The sequence below is a fragment of the Oxyura jamaicensis genome, chromosome 4 (genome assembly GCF_011077185.1).
Source record: "Oxyura jamaicensis isolate SHBP4307 breed ruddy duck chromosome 4, BPBGC_Ojam_1.0, whole genome shotgun sequence".
Taxonomy (NCBI): domain Eukaryota; kingdom Metazoa; phylum Chordata; class Aves; order Anseriformes; family Anatidae; genus Oxyura; species Oxyura jamaicensis.
Genome location: NC_048896.1, coordinates 65,715,869 through 65,723,141, shown reverse-complemented (window position 1 = coordinate 65,723,141; position 7,273 = coordinate 65,715,869). Strand labels below are relative to the sequence as shown.

Genomic DNA, 7,273 nt, shown 5'->3' with positions numbered 1-7,273 from the left:
GACAGAAGTGGCACGTTTTCTGTTTTTAAGTACTGTTTTAGTTGTAGCATGGTGCGCTCCAAAGTTAAGGAGCAATTTTTAGAGCATGACATCCTTTTTTGTGATTTTTGTTTTGCTAATTTTTGTGGAGCAAAATAAGTTTTCTTTTACATGTTTTGTACTTAAGGATAGAGAAAGTATAATGATCCTGCTACACCAGAAATCTAAGTATGTAGTAATTAATTTGATTAGTTGCTGGTGGAAGAGTAAAGTATGGAATCTGTTGAAGTTTATATTTGTACATTCTGTAAATTTGGTATTCTTATGTAAACGTGACTTTGGCCATAATTCTGTAGATACAGCAGGAGTAATTTAAGCGCTTATTTTTTATAATTGAAAACGCATGTAAGTAGAAGTCAACTTGTGATAAACTACTATTATACTGTACATCTGCAATAGTGATTAATTTTGAAGAATGTTTTTAGGGTATGTAAAATCAGAACAGGCAATAGACAGATTAGCTACGATAGGGTGAGGACTATCTCTTTGTATTTACAGAACATTTAATCCAACAGTGAACCCCATGCCAATGGCAATAATTAATAGTAATAATTGTACCATTGTTTTCTAGGTTACTAGCAAGCTCAGGAAAAGAACTCAAAGATAACTTTTTGCGGGCTCTGGCGGAAAGAGAAGAAGCCAACTGTGATGGAAATCTTGCTGTGAGTACCTGTGAGATCACAGTCTTTTAATAGCTTAAAAATGAATCTGATTTGGAAAAATGATGATTTTTACATAAAAAATTGCTGCAGAATGTTTACAATAGATTATTTGAGTTAGGAAAGATCCACTAAAACCTAGTATTTTGTTGATGTTAATTTTTTTAAAAAGCAAAATACGTGAAGAAGCTGCTCAGAAATCTACAAACAGGTAAGTGACAAGCTGAACGATGCAAGAGAAAAACATCTAGAGGAGTATATTTTGATTTCATAAAAACTTCCAGATTCCTGTCATGGAAAATTTATTCCCATGTGTGTTTTACACAGAGGAAGATGCACCTTACTTGTTAAGAGGAATGTGTTTGCAACTCATGAATGTCAGAGTTGTAGGAGTTTCTGTGGGAGATGCTTGAGATGTTGAGCCTGACACAGGAAAGTTTTATGGACACTGCAATGTGTGTCCCGACTCAGCTGGCTCACGTGTGGTAACTTGTCTGTGTGCTGTGCTTGCTGGTGTTTTATTCACCCAGGATGATGCTGTCTGGGAGGCCACGTGGGAATCTTTTCAATACTGTTTATCACAGTATCCTTCTGAACAAAATGTCCAGTGTACAGCTAGACAAATACATAATGTGATGGGTGAACAACTGGCTGGTTGGTCGGTCTCAAAGGGTTATAGTAAGTGGGGTTACATCAGGCTGGTGGCCAGTCACTAGTGGGATTCCCCAGGGCTCCAGTGTAGGGCCAGCTCTCTTCAATGTCTTCATATATGAAATCCTTCCAACTCAGGATATTCTGTGACTTGAAATCAATCTGCTTCCATTTAAACTTTGTAACATAACTGAAAAAGAGTCAGAAGTGGCCATCATGGTCCTTCTATTCTGTTTAGATACAGTACTGCTGTTTCTTGCCTTCTTTAGTCTATATGCCAGAAGTCTGGATTTCTGTCTGTTAGATTGCCTCTCATATTAAAGAATAGTGATAAAAGAGACTGCAAAGGCAGCACTGGGCGTTTTGGAAGCTGAAAGTGATTGTGATCTTATTTCCTGGTACTTCCTGCTTAGAAAGTTGACCAGGTATAAAATAATGATATTTTTGTTTTCCTTCTACTAATGGAGAAAAAGCATAGCACCACTCCTTCCCTTCTCCCTATAATTCTAGGGATGATATTTATTCTTTTATGGCTAGTTAATTAACCTTGAGAATTTGCAGAGGAAATACTGCCTGAAGTGTGGTTCTACAACATATGTGAGCAGGCTTTCTCGTGAAGCTTCAAACACCTTGTGGTTTCAGCTGGCTGACAAATCTCCTGGGAATTGTGCTTCTTGGTATATTAAGGGATTTCTCCAGGAGAAATACGACACAGAAGGTTAAATGTGTGACAGAAATGAGATAGGATGGAACACAGCTGTGAAGGTTTAGTCTGGAAAAGAGAAGCACTCTGTGACGTACTTCACATGTTTACCATAATGTTAGAAAAAAAAAATGAAAGAAAGAAAAAATAAAGATTCAATTAGTTGTAGCACTTTCCTCTTGTATTTCACTTTCTGGCTCTATTTTTCAAAGCATGCTATATCAGAACTGTAATTTCTTCATTTTACAGATGGGGACACTACTGAGTTGCACAGAGCCCTTTTCAGAGCAGAAGAGGGCTAAGAATTTTTATATTAAAAGATTCTTCTGGCCTTATGTAAAGGCAGCAGGGTTGAGCCCAGCCCTTTGAACTGGCTGAGACCTCCCTGTGGATCAATTCCAGGATGCCAAGAGCATAGACAAGAAGGAGAAAAATCTCAGCTCCATCTCTCTGCTCATGGGGTGCAGAATGCATTTAGGGATGGGAGATGAAATGTGCTTTTCTGTGACAACAGGACTCCTAAGGAGGGCACTGGAAAGAGTTGAGGTCAGCAATAGGCTTCTCAGTCTTGGGGATACAGTGCAGTAGCATTCATTAAGCACCTGAAATTGCATCCAGTGCAGTTTGGCAACACTTTGGGTTTACTAAACCCCAATTATACACCCAAATAAAGTTTTCTCTTTCTGAGGTTTGTCTTGATATGCTGGAGCAAGTTTGGTTTCCCTCTCTGCTGCATGGCAAAGAACGTTGAAACATGAAGGCAGCAGCCAACACAGCTGTGTTAAACAGAGCTTGGATTCAGGAAAGCACTTGTTTTAGTGCTGTGCTTGGTGAGGTATGTGTTGGACTCTAGAATATAAGGTAGATGAACCTTATATTATTATATTTTAAAGGCTAGCCTTTAAAAGTAAAAAAAAAAAAGAAAAAAAGAAAAAAAGAAAAAAAAAAAGTAATGCGGAAATGGTAAGTGGGTAAGTTTCCCATGAAAATGCTGACAGCTGATCTCCGTTCCCAAGTTTCCAAGCCTTCTGCAGTGGTATGATTTCTAGGTCCTCAAACCAGCCTCCAGTGATATATCAGAAGCTTTTGGAAATCAGAAGCTTTTGGAACAGTGAGTATTATTACAGGCTATTCAGTATGTAGCTAGATATAATGAAGTATATCACATCCGAAATTTCAGCTCTGACTCTACTGCAGTTTGTTGCTTTACAGATGACCCCGTAATGTTTTCTTAATACACTTCAATGTGCAAATGCATTTCCAAGTGATTTAGAACATAAACCTGTTGGTGGCATTATAGATGCACAAAATATATTTTTGCTTTTCACTGTTATATAGTCAATCATCCAACAGAGAAAAGATATTCCCTTATGAAACTGTTTTTCATCTTCACAGTGCCACCTGCATTACTGCTGCAGTGTTACACCATTTTTTATGTTTTTTGGGGGGTTATGCTTGGTCTCTAAGACTGTGTATGCTGCCTGCTGAGCAGATCAGCCTACCCAAAGAAAACACTGCCTTTTAGGAAAGCTGAAGCTGCTGCCTGCCAGACAGCATTGAAATTGCAGGAATATATTGTTTGTGTGCTTCTCTGTTCAGAAGGTGATATCCTGCACCTGCTTCTTTTGAGATGAAAGCTCTGCAAGGTGTGAGACTTAATTCCCACTTATCCAAGTAGGTCTAATAAAAAAGAGAGATGTGGCAGGGAGTTATCAAATGGCTTCCCATCCTCCTTTGAATGTGACCACGTGACAATAGCATTGAGGGTCTCTCTGAGCTAATGAGCGATTTAATTAAATCCTTGGTTTCCTTCCTAAAGACTATATGACATAAAACTAACTTTTCTTAGTCCATCTGGATAAGGCTAAACAAGGCTTTGTGGCCTACCTCAAAAAATCACCACACATGTGTGATGACATTGCCATAAGGAGGTTATCTGCCGTGATTGCTGGTGGTCTTCAGCACAGCAGGATTTAATGCTGCTTGGTGGGGCTGCCTGCTTTAGAGCTAGACCTCAGGGCTGCTGAAGTAAAGGGAGCTGAAAAATAAAAGGAAAGTACTTGTTCCAAAGCTGCATAAATATTAGCCTCACAAAATTTTTTGTAATAGTTGGCTTTAGCACTCTCTGCAACAAGGCTCAGCCCTTTATTTAAGGGTCAGCAGCACTTGTCCTGCTCATCACGGTGACTGGAATATTGCATCTGGGAGACAAGTTCTTGATACAGCAAGCATTGTCAGTGCTCTTGCTTGCTGTTGCTGGCAGGAACCCTGAGGGTGTTTCCAGACCCTTAGAAATCAGTCTCTGCCAGATGATGATTTCCTACACGCCTTTTCTGGATATATAACCAGCCCATCCTATTTATCTTCTCCTTTTCTCTGAGAGGAGGATGAAAAACATCCAGTCATGAAAACTGCTAAGGCCTCTACCTGGAAGAAGTCTCTCTCAGCTCTGCTCGGTCATCCTAAGGGGCTTCCTTAGCTGAGTTCCCTATTTCCTCTCTGTTTTATCAGCTTTTCCAGGTTATGCATATGTCAAGTTAATCTAGGAAGATAATTTTCTGAAATGAGCCTGTCTCGAAATATGCACTGCATGTACTTGCTTTTAACCAATTCCATTCAAAATTCTGATGCAGAATGGTTAGTAAAAGAAATAAGACCTAAAAAGCACAAAATGGTTTTAAAAAACAAGCGAGGTGTGCAGGGTGAGGTAAAAACCGACTACTGAGAGATTTTTTAAATTACTGTGAATTCTCCACATTCTCAGGTATGAGTTCACCTGAAATCCAATGCAAGTCTTATGATCAGACTTAGTCAGCAGGCAGACAGATCTCAACTTCTTTACACAGGTGTATGTTTACCCTGTCTAGCCCTCACCTGTACTCTGGTATGCATTAAATATTGCTTGCTTATTCAAGGTGATAAAGGGCTCTGTGGATGTCATAGTTTGTTTTTACAAAAGCTGTAGGATATTATGCAATGCCCAAGAACTTATTTTTTGTGTCCAAGAGCAGCAAGTCACACAGTTAGTGTTTGAATACCTTGAGGCTGATCTTTTGGAAGAGGCTTGCCGTAATGGGGCAGAGAGAGAGACTACAGCTAACCTGATGTGTTTGAAGAGAGATGGACCCTGTAAGCATGGGTTTGGATTCCACAGAGATCTAAACAAGTTGCAGTTAAAGTTCTCATTGTTTTTCTTCTAAAGTTTTAATTGGTGTCCACATCAGGAGTGTTTAGTTGATTCAAGTAATTAGGTAGAATGTGTTCATGGAAAATAGGGACATTAGAAATCTGAGAATTCATCCTTCCTCACAGTTCTACTGATAGGAAAGTAAATAAATGAAGTTATTGTCTCAGTATTGTGAGAGTTACAACCAGAAGATCAGATGACATTCATGCCTAGTAGAATAGAACTTGTTGATTTTTCTCCCCACTGAGTGTTGGCTGTGTAAACAGTTTGGTGGCTGGGCCTTTTTGTCCTTGAAATGTGTATTATTGAAGCTGTATAAAAGCACTGGTTACATCTTGTTCCTTACAGCTATTCAAAGAAACTCTGACTCAGAGAAACCTGTGAATTCAGCAGTTTCTAATGCTCACGTTTCCTTTGTTGAAAACTGGATGAAACATAAGATTGCGTTATATATGACCAACAATATTGTGCTGACGTGATCTTGTTTCCCTTTACTGTTTCCTAAGATCTACAAAGGGTTCCCTGTCAAGAAAAAGATGGTGTTTTGTAAATGTTTAGTTCCCTTTTATTGAACTGGTTTGTCTGTTTAATAAGTCCTCATGGAAATTGCATGAGTCATGCAGGTAATCATAACTTAATCTCAATCAGTCACTTATGCTCTTGAAATATAAAAATACATGTCAAATTCCATTCCATTGGAAAGAGAATAGTATGAAGGAAATGTATCTATGTTTCCTGGATGTAGATGTAGTCTTTGTTAAGCAGCTCTCTTTGGCTTTGTATGCATTCTCCCCACTTAAAAGGGCTAGGGATGAGTGGAAATCATGTTCCTTGTTCAGATTTATTGTGCAGATGACAAGCAGAAGTCTTTATTCCTTATAGTTCCGGAAATCATAGGCATCATTTTCTGCCATTGTTTGTATAGTAAATAATGCTGAGGCATGTTGGCAACAGGTGTAACGGAGCATAAAAGCACCTGGAGATGAGCCCACAGGATACAGCATCATCTGAACCCCAAAAGCAATTTTGGGGTGCTGGCTGTACACTTTTACTTATATTATTTTCACTCTTAGGATGATCAAATTCTAGCAAAGTAAAATGAAAAATGTTATTTTAAAAGTGTATACAGCACACTGAAGCAGCTCTTAAATTCATGGTGTTTTTTCTTATTTTTGTCTAAACTATTCTAGAGAAATATATCTAATAATGACCACTTAATAAAATGGTATTTTGTTTTTGGCAAGATTCCTTCTCTTTAAGTTGTAGGTACAATATAATGGAAACACTGTTCTAGATTAACTGAAATACCTGGATTACGGGTTGTTTTTAAATGCTTAAAAATGCATGATTAGGTATAATATGTTTTCCATGGAAAGTCTGCAAAGCTGAGACACCATGTAGAAAAAACGTGGCAAAAGAAGAGCAATATAGAGCATCTTTTATTTCTTCATTCTTTGCTGTAATGTATCAAATGTGAAACACAAGTCAGGTAAGCAAAGTACGTGTTCCGTAATACATCAGTTGTGTCATTTTACTGTCACAGCAGCAGTGAATGACTGCAAATTACTCATGCTGTGGCGAGTGGTCAAGTTTCAGACCAGTTGACAGCAATGCATCAGGCGTGTTCTTTGAAGGGTTTGAACTGTCATCAGAAGACCTTGAGGCTCATGTACAATTTTGATCAACATGCATAATTTTTTAATGGCTATTAATTTAAGACCAATTAAGTTCCTTTAAAGATCTTATAATTGGTTTTGTTTGTCTCAGCAGGAGTTTTTGCTTCTGTATGAAGACAGCTCGGAAGGGCCTGGTGAAAGATGGCTTACATGTCCATGCGGGTGCGTCTGCATTGGCTTTTGAATTTGGGTCAGGAGAGAAATTTTGAAATAAGTCTCTCAGGAGGCCCCACTTAACGTGCGTTAATCTTGCATTGCAGAACAATCTTGGAATGCCCTAATTGGCTTTAATTGGGAGAGAAGGAGAAACAGGAAGTTAGGCTCTAAGGGCACTTAGTTTCTCGCGGATAGCCAGTTC

General features: G+C 38.6%; 1 long non-coding RNA gene across 1 annotated transcript; it reads left to right on the top strand.

Moving 5' to 3' along the window:
* Positions 1–613: 613 nt before the first annotated feature.
* Positions 614–6,281, top strand: LOC118166653. Its single transcript, XR_004750645.1, has 3 exons — positions 614–701; positions 871–909; positions 5,588–6,281. It is a non-coding gene; the product is annotated as an uncharacterized LOC118166653 (long non-coding RNA).
* The last annotated feature ends 992 nt before the right edge of the window (positions 6,282–7,273 follow it).